Here is a 17496-nt window from a genome sequence, read left to right as displayed (position 1 = left end):
GCTGAGGGAGGACACCAGTCAGAGCAGTAGGTAAGAGATCAAGCTGGGGAAAGTAGAATGTTTAAACTTTTGTCACTATTATTACTTTAACTTTAGCACTGACTTGACCTTTTAATTCAGTAAGTGCTACTTGTTGGGGTAGTTGTAATTGACCAGTGCACATGATAAGTCATGTTTGATGAAAATAAACTCAATCTAACTCATTTAGTTTTAGCATAGAAGAGTAGTTTTGTATTGACTCGTGCACATACAAAGAACACATGCTCAATGGAAGCAAACACGCTCAGACTACCTCAAATGGAGGCAGTGATGATGTTTAAATTCATAAGTGCATCTATTTGGGGTTGTCTTGGCTCTGTATTGTCATCTTCTATCATTTGTCACTATTATTACTTTAACTTTAGCACTGACTTGTCCTTTTAATTCAGTAAGTGCTACTTGTTGGGGTAGTTTTAATTGACTAGTGCACCTACCAAGAACTCAGCCATGAAGGGTAGAATCTCATTGCATTCTGTCACTATTATCACTTTAACTTTAGCACTGACTTGTCCTTTAAATTCAGTAAGTGCTACTTGTTGGGGTAGTTTTAACTGACACATAACAAGCACATAACAAGAAGGCTTGATGTAAACAAACTCAGATTACCTCTAATGGGGGCATTGATGATGTTTTAATTCATAAGTGCTTCCCTTTGGGGTTGTCTTGGTTCTGTTTACACTTTCACTGTTATTTAATTGATTAGTGTAAAAACAATAACTCAATCTTGATGGAAAGAGATTTTAGTGTCTTCATTTGTGGTAAAAAAAAAAAGAAAAGCACCAGCCAACTAATCAAATGCAAATGGCTTGAATTTAATGTGATGGTGAGCAATGTGTGAAAAAAAAAAAAAAAGCACCAGCCAACTAATCAAATGCAAATGGCTTGAATTTAATGTGATGGTGAGCAATGTGTGAAGTACCAATGAAACTACCATAATGGCCCAGGACAGAACTACAACGACCCAGGACGGAGTTGTTTTGTTCACATTCCCTATATATGGTGTTCACAATTCTTGGCAGTCATAGCATGCCTACTAGCTGAGGGAGGACACCAGTCAGAGCAGTAGGTAAGAGATCAAGCTGGGGAAAGTAGAATGTTTAAACTTTTGTCACTATTATTACTTTAACTTTAGCACTGACTTGACCTTTTAATTCAGTAAGTGCTACTTGTTGGGGTAGTTGTAATTGACCAGTGCACATGATAAGTCATGTTTGATGAAAATAAACTCAATCTAACTCATTTAGTTTTAGCATAGAAGAGTAGTAGAACACATGCTCAATGGAAGCAAACACGCTCAGACTACCTCAAATGGAGGCAGTGATGATGTTTAAATTCATAAGTGCATCTCTTTGGGGTTGTCTTGGCTCTGTATTGTCATCTTCTATCATTTGTCACTATTATTACTTTAACTTTAGCACTGACTTGTCCTTTTAATTCAGTAAGTGCTACTTGTTGGGGTAGTTGTAATTGACCAGTGCACATGATAAGTCATGTTTGATGAAAATAAACTCAATCTAACTCATTTAGTTTTAGCATAGAAGAGTAGTAGAACACATGCTCAATGGAAGCAAACACGCTCAGACTACCTCAAATGGAGGCAGTGATGATGTTTAAATTCATAAGTGCATCTCTTTGGGGTTGTCTTGGCTCTGTATTGTCATCTTCTATCATTTGTCACTATTATTACTTTAACTTTAGCACTGACTTGACCTTTTAATTCAGTAAGTGCTACTTGTTGGGGTAGTTGTAATTGACCAGTGCACATGATAAGTCATGTTTGATGAAAATAAACTCAATCTAACTCATTTAGTTTTAGCATAGAAGAATAGTTTTGTATTGACTCGTGCACATACAAAGAACACATGCTCAATGGAAGCAAACAAGCTCAGACTACCTCAACTGGAGGCAGTGATGATGTTTAAATTCATAAGTGCATCTCTTTGGGGTTGTCTTGGCTCTGTATTGTCATCTTCTATCATTTGTCACTATTATTACTTTAACTTTAGCACTGACTTGTCCTTTTAATTCAGTAAGTGCTACTTGTTGGGGTAGTTTTAATTGACTAGTGCACCTACCAAAAACTCAGCCATGAAGGGTAGAATCTCATTGCATTCTGTCACTATTATTACTTTAACTTTAGCACTGACTTGTCCTTTAAATTCAGTAAGTGCTACTTGTTGGGGTAGTTTTAACTGACACATAACAAGCACATAACAAGAAGGCTTGATGTAAACAAACTCAGATTACCTCTAATGGGGGCATTGATGATGTTTTAATTCATAAGTGCTTCCCTTTGGGGTTGTCTTGGTTCTGTTAGGTCATCTTTTACACTTTAGCACTGTCACTGTTATTTAATTGATTAGTGTAAAAACAATAACCCAATCTTGATGGAAAGAGACTTTGGTATCTTCATTTGTGGTAAAAAAAAAAAAAAAAAAAGAATAAAGAAAAGCACCAGCCAACTAATCAAATGCAAATGGCTTGAATTTAATGTGATGGTGAGCAATGTGTGAAGTACCAATGAAACTACCATAATGGCCCAGGACAGAACTACAACGACCCAGGACAGAGTTGTTTTGTTCACATTCCCTATATATGGTGTTCACAATTCTTGCCAGTCATAGCATGCCTACTAGCTGAGGGAGGACACCAGTCAGAGCAGTAGGTAAGAGATCAAGCTGGGGAAAGTAGAATGTTTAAACTTTTGTCACTATTATTACTTTAACTTTAGCACTGACTTGACCTTTTAATTCAGTAAGTGCTACTTGTTGGGGTAGTTGTAATTGACCAGTGCACATGATAAGTCATGTTTGATGAAAATAAACTCAATCTAACTCATTTAGTTTTAGCATAGAAGAGTAGTTTTGTATTGACTCGTGCACATACAAAGAACACATGCTCAATGGAAGCAAACACGCTCAGACTACCTCAAATGGAGGCAGTGATGATGTTTAAATTCATAAGTGCATCTATTTGGGGTTGTCTTGGCTCTGTATTGTCATCTTCTATCATTTGTCACTATTATTACTTTAACTTTAGCACTGACTTGTCCTTTTAATTCAGTAAGTGCTACTTGTTGGGGTAGTTTTAATTGACTAGTGCACCTACCAAGAACTCAGCCATGAAGGGTAGAATCTCATTGCATTCTGTCACTATTATCACTTTAACTTTAGCACTGACTTGTCCTTTAAATTCAGTAAGTGCTACTTGTTGGGGTAGTTTTAACTGACACATAACAAGCACATAACAAGAAGGCTTGATGTAAACAAACTCAGATTACCTCTAATGGGGGCATTGATGATGTTTTAATTCATAAGTGCTTCCCTTTGGGGTTGTCTTGGTTCTGTTTACACTTTCACTGTTATTTAATTGATTAGTGTAAAAACAATAACTCAATCTTGATGGAAAGAGATTTTAGTGTCTTCATTTGTGGTAAAAAAAAAAAAGAAAAGCACCAGCCAACTAATCAAATGCAAATGGCTTGAATTTAATGTGATGGTGAGCAATGTGTGAAAAAAAAAAAAAAAGCACCAGCCAACTAATCAAATGCAAATGGCTTGAATTTAATGTGATGGTGAGCAATGTGTGAAGTACCAATGAAACTACCATAATGGCCCAGGACAGAACTACAACGACCCAGGACGGAGTTGCTTTGTTCACATTCCCTATATATGGTGTTCACAATTCTTGGCAGTCATAGCATGCCTACTAGCTGAGGGAGGACACCAGTCAGAGCAGTAGGTAAGAGATCAAGCTGGGGAAAGTAGAATGTTTAAACTTTTGTCACTATTATTACTTTAACTTTAGCACTGACTTGACCTTTTAATTCAGTAAGTGCTACTTGTTGGGGTAGTTGTAATTGACCAGTGCACATGATAAGTCATGTTTGATGAAAATAAACTCAATCTAACTCATTTAGTTTTAGCATAGAAGAGTAGTAGAACACATGCTCAATGGAAGCAAACACGCTCAGACTACCTCAAATGGAGGCAGTGATGATGTTTAAATTCATAAGTGCATCTCTTTGGGGTTGTCTTGGCTCTGTATTGTCATCTTCTATCATTTGTCACTATTATTACTTTAACTTTAGCACTGACTTGTCCTTTTAATTCAGTAAGTGCTACTTGTTGGGGTAGTTGTAATTGACCAGTGCACATGATAAGTCATGTTTGATGAAAATAAACTCAATCTAACTCATTTAGTTTTAGCATAGAAGAGTAGTAGAACACATGCTCAATGGAAGCAAACACGCTCAGACTACCTCAAATGGAGGCAGTGATGATGTTTAAATTCATAAGTGCATCTCTTTGGGGTTGTCTTGGCTCTGTATTGTCATCTTCTATCATTTGTCACTATTATTACTTTAACTTTAGCACTGACTTGACCTTTTAATTCAGTAAGTGCTACTTGTTGGGGTAGTTGTAATTGACCAGTGCACATGATAAGTCATGTTTGATGAAAATAAACTCAATCTAACTCATTTAGTTTTAGCATAGAAGAATAGTTTTGTATTGACTCGTGCACATACAAAGAACACATGCTCAATGGAAGCAAACAAGCTCAGACTACCTCAACTGGAGGCAGTGATGATGTTTAAATTCATAAGTGCATCTCTTTGGGGTTGTCTTGGCTCTGTATTGTCATCTTCTATCATTTGTCACTATTATTACTTTAACTTTAGCACTGACTTGTCCTTTTAATTCAGTAAGTGCTACTTGTTGGGGTAGTTTTAATTGACTAGTGCACCTACCAAAAACTCAGCCATGAAGGGTAGAATCTCATTGCATTCTGTCACTATTATTACTTTAACTTTAGCACTGACTTGTCCTTTAAATTCAGTAAGTGCTACTTGTTGGGGTAGTTTTAACTGACACATAACAAAGCACATAACAAGAAGGCTTGATGTAAACAAACTCAGATTACCTCTAATGGGGGCATTGATGATGTTTTAATTCATAAGTGCTTCCCTTTGGGGTTGTCTTGGTTCTGTTAGGTCATCTTTTACACTTTAGCACTGTCACTGTTATTTAATTGATTAGTGTAACAACAATAACCCAATCTTGATGGAAAGAGACTTTGGTATCTTCATTTGTGGTAAAAAAAAAAAAAAAAAAGAATAAAGAAAAGCACCAGCCAACTAATCAAATGCAAATGGCTTGAATTTAATGTGATGGTGAGCAATGTGTGAAGTACCAATGAAACTACCATAATGGCCCAGGACAGAACTACAACGACCCAGGACAGAGTTGTTTTGTTCACATTCCCTATATATGGTGTTCACAATTCTTGCCAGTCATAGCATGCCTACTAGCTGAGGGAGGACACCAGTCAGAGCAGTAGGTAAGAGATCAAGCTGGGGAAAGTAGAATGTTTACACTTTTGTCACTATTATTACTTTAACTTTAGCACTGACTTGACCTTTTAATTCAGTAAGTGCTACTTGTTGGGGTAGTTGTAATTGACCAGTGCACATGATAAGTCATGTTTGATGAAAATAAACTCAATCTAACTCATTTAGTTTTAGCATAGAAGAGTAGTAGAACACATGCTCAATGGAAGCAAACACGCTCAGACTACCTCAAATGGAGGCAGTGATGATGTTTAAATTCATAAGTGCATCTCTTTGGGGTTGTCTTGGCTCTGTATTGTCATCTTCTATCATTTGTCACTATTATTACTTTAACTTTAGCACTGACTTGTCCTTTTAATTCAGTAAGTGCTACTTGTTGGGGTAGTTTTAATTGACTAGTGCACCCACCAAGAACTCAGCCATGAAGTGTAGAATCTCATTGCATTCTGTCACTATTATTACTTTAACTTTAGTACTGACTTGTCCTTTAAATTCAGTAAGTGCTACTTGTTGGGGTAGTTTTAACTGACACATAACAAGCACATAACAAGAAGGCTTGATGTAAACAAACTCAGATTACCTCTAATGTGGGCATTGATGATGTTTTAATTCATAAGTGCTTCCCTTTGGGGTTGTCTTGGTTCTGTTAGGTCATCTTTTACACTGTCACTGTTATTTAATTGATTAGTGTAAAAACAATAACTCAATCTTGATGGAAAGAGACTTTAGTATCTTCATTTGTGGTAAAAAAAAAAAAAAAAAAAGAATAAAGAAAAGCACCAGCCAACTAATCAAATGCAAATGGCTTGAATTTAATGTGATGGTGAGCAATGTGTGAAGTACCAATGAAACTACCATAATGGCCCAGGACAGAACTACAACGACCCAGGACAGAGTTGTTTTGTTCACATTCCCTATATATGGTGTTCACAATTCTTGCCAGTCATAGCATGCCTACTAGCTGAGGGAGGACACCAGTCAGAGCAGTAGGTAAGAGATCAAGCTGGGGAAAGTAGAATGTTTAAACTTTTGTCACTATTATTACTTTAACTTTAGCACTGACTTGACCTTTTAATTCAGTAAGTGCTACTTGTTGGGGTAGTTGTAATTGACCAGTGCACATGATAAGTCATGTTTGATGAAAATAAACTCAATCTAACTCATTTAGTTTTAGCATAGAAGAGTAGTTTTGTATTGACTCGTGCACATACAAAGAACACATGCTCAATGGAAGCAAACACGCTCAGACTACCTCAAATGGAGGCAGTGATGATGTTTAAATTCATAAGTGCATCTATTTGGGGTTGTCTTGGCTCTGTATTGTCATCTTCTATCATTTGTCACTATTATTACTTTAACTTTAGCACTGACTTGTCCTTTTAATTCAGTAAGTGCTACTTGTTGGGGTAGTTTTAATTGACTAGTGCACCTACCAAGAACTCAGCCATGAAGGGTAGAATCTCATTGCATTCTGTCACTATTATCACTTTAACTTTAGCACTGACTTGTCCTTTAAATTCAGTAAGTGCTACTTGTTGGGGTAGTTTTAACTGACACATAACAAGCACATAACAAGAAGGCTTGATGTAAACAAACTCAGATTACCTCTAATGGGGGCATTGATGATGTTTTAATTCATAAGTGCTTCCCTTTGGGGTTGTCTTGGTTCTGTTTACACTTTCACTGTTATTTAATTGATTAGTGTAAAAACAATAACTCAATCTTGATGGAAAGAGATTTTAGTGTCTTCATTTGTGGTAAAAAAAAAAAAGAAAAGCACCAACCAACTAATCAAATGCAAATGGCTTGAATTTAATGTGATGGTGAGCAATGTGTGAAAAAAAAAAAAAAAGCACCAGCCAACTAATCAAATGCAAATGGCTTGAATTTAATGTGATGGTGAGCAATGTGTGAAGTACCAATGAAACTACCATAATGGCCCAGGACAGAACTACAACGACCCAGGACGGAGTTGCTTTGTTCACATTCCCTATATATGGTGTTCACAATTCTTGGCAGTCATAGCATGCCTACTAGCTGAGGGAGGACACCAGTCAGAGCAGTAGGTAAGAGATCAAGCTGGGGAAAGTAGAATGTTTAAACTTTTGTCACTATTATTACTTTAACTTTAGCACTGACTTGACCTTTTAATTCAGTAAGTGCTACTTGTTGGGGTAGTTGTAATTGACCAGTGCACATGATAAGTCATGTTTGATGAAAATAAACTCAATCTAACTCATTTAGTTTTAGCATAGAAGAGTAGTAGAACACATGCTCAATGGAAGCAAACACGCTCAGACTACCTCAAATGGAGGCAGTGATGATGTTTAAATTCATAAGTGCATCTCTTTGGGGTTGTCTTGGCTCTGTATTGTCATCTTCTATCATTTGTCACTATTATTACTTTAACTTTAGCACTGACTTGTCCTTTTAATTCAGTAAGTGCTACTTGTTGGGGTAGTTGTAATTGACCAGTGCACATGATAAGTCATGTTTGATGAAAATAAACTCAATCTAACTCATTTAGTTTTAGCATAGAAGAGTAGTAGAACACATGCTCAATGGAAGCAAACACGCTCAGACTACCTCAAATGGAGGCAGTGATGATGTTTAAATTCATAAGTGCATCTCTTTGGGGTTGTCTTGGCTCTGTATTGTCATCTTCTATCATTTGTCACTATTATTACTTTAACTTTAGCACTGACTTGACCTTTTAATTCAGTAAGTGCTACTTGTTGGGGTAGTTGTAATTGACCAGTGCACATGATAAGTCATGTTTGATGAAAATAAACTCAATCTAACTCATTTAGTTTTAGCATAGAAGAATAGTTTTGTATTGACTCGTGCACATACAAAGAACACATGCTCAATGGAAGCAAACAAGCTCAGACTACCTCAACTGGAGGCAGTGATGATGTTTAAATTCATAAGTGCATCTCTTTGGGGTTGTCTTGGCTCTGTATTGTCATCTTCTATCATTTGTCACTATTATTACTTTAACTTTAGCACTGACTTGTCCTTTTAATTCAGTAAGTGCTACTTGTTGGGGTAGTTTTAATTGACTAGTGCACCTACCAAAAACTCAGCCATGAAGGGTAGAATCTCATTGCATTCTGTCACTATTATTACTTTAACTTTAGCACTGACTTGTCCTTTAAATTCAGTAAGTGCTACTTGTTGGGGTAGTTTTAACTGACACATAACAAAGCACATAACAAGAAGGCTTGATGTAAACAAACTCAGATTACCTCTAATGGGGGCATTGATGATGTTTTAATTCATAAGTGCTTCCCTTTGGGGTTGTCTTGGTTCTGTTAGGTCATCTTTTACACTTTAGCACTGTCACTGTTATTTAATTGATTAGTGTAACAACAATAACCCAATCTTGATGGAAAGAGACTTTGGTATCTTCATTTGTGGTAAAAAAAAAAAAAAAAAAGAATAAAGAAAAGCACCAGCCAACTAATCAAATGCAAATGGCTTGAATTTAATGTGATGGTGAGCAATGTGTGAAGTACCAATGAAACTACCATAATGGCCCAGGACAGAACTACAACGACCCAGGACAGAGTTGTTTTGTTCACATTCCCTATATATGGTGTTCACAATTCTTGCCAGTCATAGCATGCCTACTAGCTGAGGGAGGACACCAGTCAGAGCAGTAGGTAAGAGATCAAGCTGGGGAAAGTAGAATGTTTACACTTTTGTCACTATTATTACTTTAACTTTAGCACTGACTTGACCTTTTAATTCAGTAAGTGCTACTTGTTGGGGTAGTTGTAATTGACCAGTGCACATGATAAGTCATGTTTGATGAAAATAAACTCAATCTAACTCATTTAGTTTTAGCATAGAAGAATAGTTTTGTATTGACTCGTGCACATACAAAGAACACATGCTCAATGGAAGCAAACAAGCTCAGACTACCTCAAATGGAGGCAGTGATGATGTTTAAATTCATAAGTGTATCTCTTTGGGGTTGTCTTGGCTCTGTATTGTCATCTTCTATCATTTGTCACTATTATTACTTTAACTTTAGCACTGACTTGTCCTTTTAATTCAGTAAGTGCTACTTGTTGGGGTAGTTTTAATTGACTAGTGCACCTACCAAGAACTCAGCCATGAAGGGTAGAATCTCATTGTATTCTGTCACTATTATTACTTTAACTTTAGCACTGACTTGTCCTTTAAATTCAGTAAGTGCTACTTGTTGGGGTAGTTTTAACTGACACATAACAAGCACATAACAAGAAGGCTTGATGTAAACAAACTCAGATTACCTCTAATGGGGGCATTGATGATGTTTTAATTCATAAGTGCTTCCCTTTGGGGTTGTCTTGGTTCTGTTAGGTCATCTTTTACACTTTCACTGTTATTTAATTGATTAGTGTAAAAACAATAACTCAATCTTGATGGAAAGAGATTTTAGTGTCTTCATTTGTGGTAAAAAAAAAAAAAAAGAAAAGCACCAGCCAACTAATCAAATGCAAATGGCTTGAATTGAATGTGATGGTGAGCAATGTGTGAAGTACCAATGAAACTACCATAATGGCCCAGGACAGAACTACAACGACCCAGGACGGAGTTGTTTTGTTCACATTCCCTATATATGGTGTTCACAATTCTTGACAGTTATAGCATGCCTACTAGCTGAGGGAGGACACCAGTCAGAGCAGTAGGTAAGAGATCAAGCTGGGGAAAGTAGAATGTTTAAACTTGTGTCACTATTATTAAATTAACTTTAGCACTGACTTGACCTTTTAATTCAGTAAGTGCTACTTGTTGGGGTAGTTGTAATTGACCAGTGCACATGATAAGTCATGTTTGATGAAAATAAACTCAATCTAACTCATTTAGTTTTAGCATAGAAGAGTAGTAGAACACATGCTCAATGGAAGCAAACACGCTCAGACTACCTCAAATGGAGGCAGTGATGATGTTTAAATTCATAAGTGCATCTCTTTGGGGTTGTCTTGGCTCTGTATTGTCATCTTCTATCATTTGTCACTATTATTACTTTAACTTTAGCACTGACTTGACCTTTTAATTCAGTAAGTGCTACTTGTTGGGGTAGTTGTAATTGACCAGTGCACATGATAAGTCATGTTTGATGAAAATAAACTCAATCTAACTCATTTAGTTTTAGCATAGAAGAGTAGTTTTGTATTGACTCGTGCACATACAAAGAACACATGCTCAATGGAAGCAAACACGCTCAGACTACCTCAAATGGAGGCAGTGGTGATGTTTAAATTCATAAGTGCATCTATTTGGGGTTGTCTTAGCTCTGTATTGTCATCTTCTATCATTTGTCACAATTATTGCTTTAACTTTAGCACTGACTTGTCCTTTTAATTCAGTAAGTGCTACTTGTTGGGGTAGTTTTAATTGACTAGTGCACCTACCAAGAACTCAGCCATGAAGGGTAGAATCTCATTGCATTCTGTCACTATTATTACTTTAACTTTAGCACTGACTTGTCCTTTAAATTCAGTAAGTGCTACTTGTTGGGGTAGTTTTAACTGACACATAACAAGCACATAACAAGAAGGCTTGATGTAAACAAACTCAGATTACCTCTAATGGGGGCATTGATGATGTTTTAATTCATAAGTGCTTCCCTTTGGGGTTGTCTTGGTTCTGTTAGGTCATCTTTTACACTTTCACTGTTATTTAATTGATTAGTGTAAAAACAATAACTCAATCTTGATGGAAAGAGATTTTAGTGTCTTCATTTGTGGTAAAAAAAAAAAAGAAAACTAATCAAATGCAAATGGCTTGAATTTAATGTGATGGTGAGCAATGTGTGAAAAAAAAAAAAAAAGCACCAGCCAACTAATCAAATGCTAATGGCTTGAATTTAATGTGATGGTGAGCAATGTGTGAAGTACCAATGAAACTACCATAATGGCCCAGGACAGAACTACAACGACCCAGGACGGAGTTGTTTTGTTCACATTCCCTATATATGGTGTTCACAATTCTTGGCAGTCATAGCATGCCTACTAGCTGAGGGAGGACACCAGTCAGAGCAGTAGGTAAGAGATCAAGCTGGGGAAAGTAGAATGTTTAAACTTTTGTCACTATTATTACTTTAACTTTAGCACTGACTTGACCTTTTAATTCAGTAAGTGCTACTTGTTGGGGTAGTTGTAATTGACCAGTGCACATGATAAGTCATGTTTGATGAAAATAAACTCAATCTAACTCATTTAGTTTTAGCATAGAAGAGTAGTTTTGTATTGACTCGTGCACATACAAAGAACACATGCTCAATGGAAGCAAACACGCTCAGACTACCTCAAATGGAGGCAGTGATGATGTTTAAATTCATAAGTGCATCTATTTGGGGTTGTCTTGGCTCTGTATTGTCATCTTCTATCATTTGTCACTATTATTACTTTAACTTTAGCACTGACTTGTCCTTTTAATTCAGTAAGTGCTACTTGTTGGGGTAGTTTTAATTGACTAGTGCACCTACCAAGAACTCAGCCATGAAGGGTAGAATCTCATTGCATTCTGTCACTATTATCACTTTAACTTTAGCACTGACTTGTCCTTTAAATTCAGTAAGTGCTACTTGTTGGGGTAGTTTTAACTGACACATAACAAGCAAATAACAAGAAGGCTTGATGTAAACAAACTCAGATTACCTCTAATGGGGGCATTGATGATGTTTTAATTCATAAGTGCTTCCCTTTGGGGTTGTCTTGGTTCTGTTAGGTCATCTTTTACACTTTCACTGTTATTTAATTGATTAGTGTAAAAACAATAACTCAATCTTGATGGAAAGAGATTTTAGTGTCTTCATTTGTGGTAAAAAAGAAAAGAAAAGCACCAGCCAACTAATCAAATGCAAATGGCTTGAATTTAATGTGATGGTGAGCAATGTGTGAAGTACCAATGAAACTACCATAATGGCCCAGGACAGAACTACAACGACCCAGGACGGAGTTGTTTTGTTCACATTCCCTATATATGGTGTTCACAATTCTTGGCAGTCATAGCATGCCTACTAGCTGAGGGAGGACACCAGTCAGAGCAGTAGGTAAGAGATCAAGCTGGGGAAAGTAGAATGTTTAAACTTTTGTCACTATTATTACTTTAACTTTAGCACTGACTTGACCTTTTAATTCAGTAAGTGCTACTTGTTGGGGTAGTTGTAATTGACCAGTGCACATGATAAGTCATGTTTGATGAAAATAAACTCAATCTAACTCATTTAGTTTTAGCATAGAAGAGTAGTAGAACACATGCTCAATGGAAGCAAACACGCTCAGACTACCTCAAATGGAGGCAGTGATGATGTTTAAATTCATAAGTGCATCTCTTTGGGGTTGTCTTGGCTCTGTATTGTCATCTTCTATCATTTGTCACTATTATTACTTTAACTTTAGCACTGACTTGTCCTTTTAATTCAGTAAGTGCTACTTGTTGGGGTAGTTTTAATTGACTAGTGCACCCACCAAGAACTCAGCCATGAAGTGTAGAATCTCATTGCATTCTGTCACTATTATTACTTTAACTTTAGTACTGACTTGTCCTTTAAATTCAGTAAGTGCTACTTGTTGGGGTAGTTTTAACTGACACATAACAAGCACATAACAAGAAGGCTTGATGTAAACAAACTCAGATTACCTCTAATGTGGGCATTGATGATGTTTTAATTCATAAGTGCTTCCCTTTGGGGTTGTCTTGGTTCTGTTAGGTCATATTTTACACTGTCACTGTTATTTAATTGATTAGTGTAAAAACAATAACTCAATCTTGATGGAAAGAGACTTTAGTATCTTCATTTGTGGTAAAAAAAAAAAAAAAAAAGAGAATAAAGAAAAGCACCAGCCAACTAATCAAATGCAAATGGCTTGAATTTAATGTGATGGTGAGCAATGTGTGAAGTACCAATGAAACTACCATAATGGCCCAGGACAGAACTACAACGACCCAGGACGGAGTTGTTTTGTTCACATTCCCTATATATGGTGTTCACAATTCTTGGCAGTCATAGCATGCCTACTAGCTGAGGGAGGACACCAGTCAGAGCAGTAGGTAAGAGATCAAGCTGGGGAAAGTAGAATGTTTAAACTTTTGTCACTATTATTACTTTAACTTTAGCACTGACTTGACCTTTTAATTCAGTAAGTGCTACTTGTTGGGGTAGTTGTAATTGACCAGTGCACATGATAAGTCATGTTTGATGAAAATAAACTCAATCTAACTCATTTAGTTTTAGCATAGAAGAGTAGTAGAACACATGCTCAATGGAAGCAAACACGCTCAGACTACCTCAAATGGAGGCAGTGATGATGTTTAAATTCATAAGTGCATCTCTTTGGGGTTGTCTTGGCTCTGTATTGTCATCTTCTATCATTTGTCACTATTATTACTTTAACTTTAGCACTGACTTGTCCTTTTAATTCAGTAAGTGCTACTTGTTGGGGTAGTTTTAATTGACTAGTGCACCCACCAAGAACTCAGCCATGAAGTGTAGAATCTCATTGCATTCTGTCACTATTATTACTTTAACTTTAGTACTGACTTGTCCTTTAAATTCAGTAAGTGCTACTTGTTGGGGTAGTTTTAACTGACACATAACAAGCACATAACAAGAAGGCTTGATGTAAACAAACTCAGATTACCTCTAATGTGGGCATTGATGATGTTTTAATTCATAAGTGCTTCCCTTTGGGGTTGTCTTGGTTCTGTTAGGTCATCTTTTACACTTTCACTGTTATTTAATTGATTAGTGTAAAAACAATAACTCAATCTTGATGGAAAGAGATTTTAGTGTCTTCATTTGTGGTAAAAAAAAAAAAGAAAACTAATCAAATGCAAATGGCTTGAATTTAATGTGATGGTGAGCAATGTGTGAAAAAAAAAAAAAAAGCACCAGCCAACTAATCAAATGCTAATGGCTTGAATTTAATGTGATGGTGAGCAATGTGTGAAGTACCAATGAAACTACCATAATGGCCCAGGACAGAACTACAACGACCCAGGACGGAGTTGTTTTGTTCACATTCCCTATATATGGTGTTCACAATTCTTGGCAGTCATAGCATGCCTACTAGCTGAGGGAGGACACCAGTCAGAGCAGTAGGTAAGAGATCAAGCTGGGGAAAGTAGAATGTTTAAACTTTTGTCACTATTATTACTTTAACTTTAGCACTGACTTGACCTTTTAATTCAGTAAGTGCTACTTGTTGGGGTAGTTGTAATTGACCAGTGCACATGATAAGTCATGTTTGATGAAAATAAACTCAATCTAACTCATTTAGTTTTAGCATAGAAGAGTAGTTTTGTATTGACTCGTGCACATACAAAGAACACATGCTCAATGGAAGCAAACACGCTCAGACTACCTCAAATGGAGGCAGTGATGATGTTTAAATTCATAAGTGCATCTATTTGGGGTTGTCTTGGCTCTGTATTGTCATCTTCTATCATTTGTCACTATTATTACTTTAACTTTAGCACTGACTTGTCCTTTTAATTCAGTAAGTGCTACTTGTTGGGGTAGTTTTAATTGACTAGTGCACCTACCAAGAACTCAGCCATGAAGGGTAGAATCTCATTGCATTCTGTCACTATTATCACTTTAACTTTAGCACTGACTTGTCCTTTAAATTCAGTAAGTGCTACTTGTTGGGGTAGTTTTAACTGACACATAACAAGCAAATAACAAGAAGGCTTGATGTAAACAAACTCAGATTACCTCTAATGGGGGCATTGATGATGTTTTAATTCATAAGTGCTTCCCTTTGGGGTTGTCTTGGTTCTGTTAGGTCATCTTTTACACTTTCACTGTTATTTAATTGATTAGTGTAAAAACAATAACTCAATCTTGATGGAAAGAGATTTTAGTGTCTTCATTTGTGGTAAAAAAGAAAAGAAAAGCACCAGCCAACTAATCAAATGCAAATGGCTTGAATTTAATGTGATGGTGAGCAATGTGTGAAGTACCAATGAAACTACCATAATGGCCCAGGACAGAACTACAACGACCCAGGACGGAGTTGTTTTGTTCACATTCCCTATATATGGTGTTCACAATTCTTGGCAGTCATAGCATGCCTACTAGCTGAGGGAGGACACCAGTCAGAGCAGTAGGTAAGAGATCAAGCTGGGGAAAGTAGAATGTTTAAACTTTTGTCACTATTATTACTTTAACTTTAGCACTGACTTGACCTTTTAATTCAGTAAGTGCTACTTGTTGGGGTAGTTGTAATTGACCAGTGCACATGATAAGTCATGTTTGATGAAAATAAACTCAATCTAACTCATTTAGTTTTAGCATAGAAGAGTAGTAGAACACATGCTCAATGGAAGCAAACACGCTCAGACTACCTCAAATGGAGGCAGTGATGATGTTTAAATTCATAAGTGCATCTCTTTGGGGTTGTCTTGGCTCTGTATTGTCATCTTCTATCATTTGTCACTATTATTACTTTAACTTTAGCACTGACTTGTCCTTTTAATTCAGTAAGTGCTACTTGTTGGGGTAGTTTTAATTGACTAGTGCACCCACCAAGAACTCAGCCATGAAGTGTAGAATCTCATTGCATTCTGTCACTATTATTACTTTAACTTTAGTACTGACTTGTCCTTTAAATTCAGTAAGTGCTACTTGTTGGGGTAGTTTTAACTGACACATAACAAGCACATAACAAGAAGGCTTGATGTAAACAAACTCAGATTACCTCTAATGTGGGCATTGATGATGTTTTAATTCATAAGTGCTTCCCTTTGGGGTTGTCTTGGTTCTGTTAGGTCATCTTTTACACTGTCACTGTTATTTAATTGATTAGTGTAAAAACAATAACTCAATCTTGATGGAAAGAGACTTTAGTATCTTCATTTGTGGTAAAAAAAAAAAAAAAAAAGAGAATAAAGAAAAGCACCAGCCAACTAATCAAATGCAAATGGCTTGAATTTAATGTGATGGTGAGCAATGTGTGAAGTACCAATGAAACTACCATAATGGCCCAGGACAGAACTACAACGACCCAGGACGGAGTTGTTTTGTTCACATTCCCTATATATGGTGTTCACAATTCTTGGCAGTCATAGCATGCCTACTAGCTGAGGGAGGACACCAGTCAGAGCAGTAGGTAAGAGATCAAGCTGGGGAAAGTAGAATGTTTAAACTATCACTATTATTACTTTAACTTTAGCACTGACTTGACCTTTTAATTCAGTAAGTGCTACTTGTTGGGGTAGTTGTAATTGACCAGTGCACATGATAAGTCATGTTTGATGAAAATAAACTCAATCTAACTCATTTAGTTTTAGCATAGAAGAGTAGTAGAACACATGCTCAATGGAAGCAAACACGCTCAGACTACCTCAAATGGAGGCAGTGATGATGTTTAAATTCATAAGTGCATCTCTTTGGGGTTGTCTTGGCTCTGTATTGTCATCTTCTATCATTTGTCACTATTATTACTTTAACTTTAGCACTGACTTGTCCTTTTAATTCAGTAAGTGCTACTTGTTGGGGTAGTTTTAATTGACTAGTGCACCCACTATTATTACTTTAACTTTAGTACTGACTTGTCCTTTAAATTCAGTAAGTGCTACTTGTTGGGGTAGTTTTAACTGACACATAACAAGCACATAACAAGAAGGCTTGATGTAAACAAACTCAGATTACCTCTAATGTGGGCATTGATGATGTTTTAATTCATAAGTGCTTCCCTTTGGGGTTGTCTTGGTTCTGTTAGGTCATCTTTTACACTGTCACTGTTATTTAATTGATTAGTGTAAAAACAATAACTCAATCTTGATGGAAAGAGATTTTAGTGTCTTCATTTGTGGTAAAAAAAAAAAAAAGAAAAGCACCAGCCAACTAATCAAATGCAAATGGCTTGAATTGAATGTGATGGTGAGCAATGTGTGAAGTACCAATGAAACTACCATAACGGCCCAGGACAGAACTACAACGACCCAGGACGGAGTTGTTTTGTTCACATTCCCTATATATGGTGTTCACAATTCTTGGCAGTTATAGCATGCCTACTAGCTGAGGGAGGACACCAGTCAGAGCAGTAGGTAAGAGATCAAGCTGGGGAAAGTAGAATGTTTAAACTTGTGTCACTATTATTAAA

Source organism: Gymnoscopelus microlampas (assembly GCF_963454915.1).
Source record: "Gymnoscopelus microlampas genome assembly, chromosome: 19".
Lineage (NCBI taxonomy): Eukaryota > Metazoa > Chordata > Actinopteri > Myctophiformes > Myctophidae > Gymnoscopelus > Gymnoscopelus microlampas.
The sequence above is the reverse complement of the archived record's forward strand: the minus strand, read 5'-3'. Positions refer to the sequence as shown.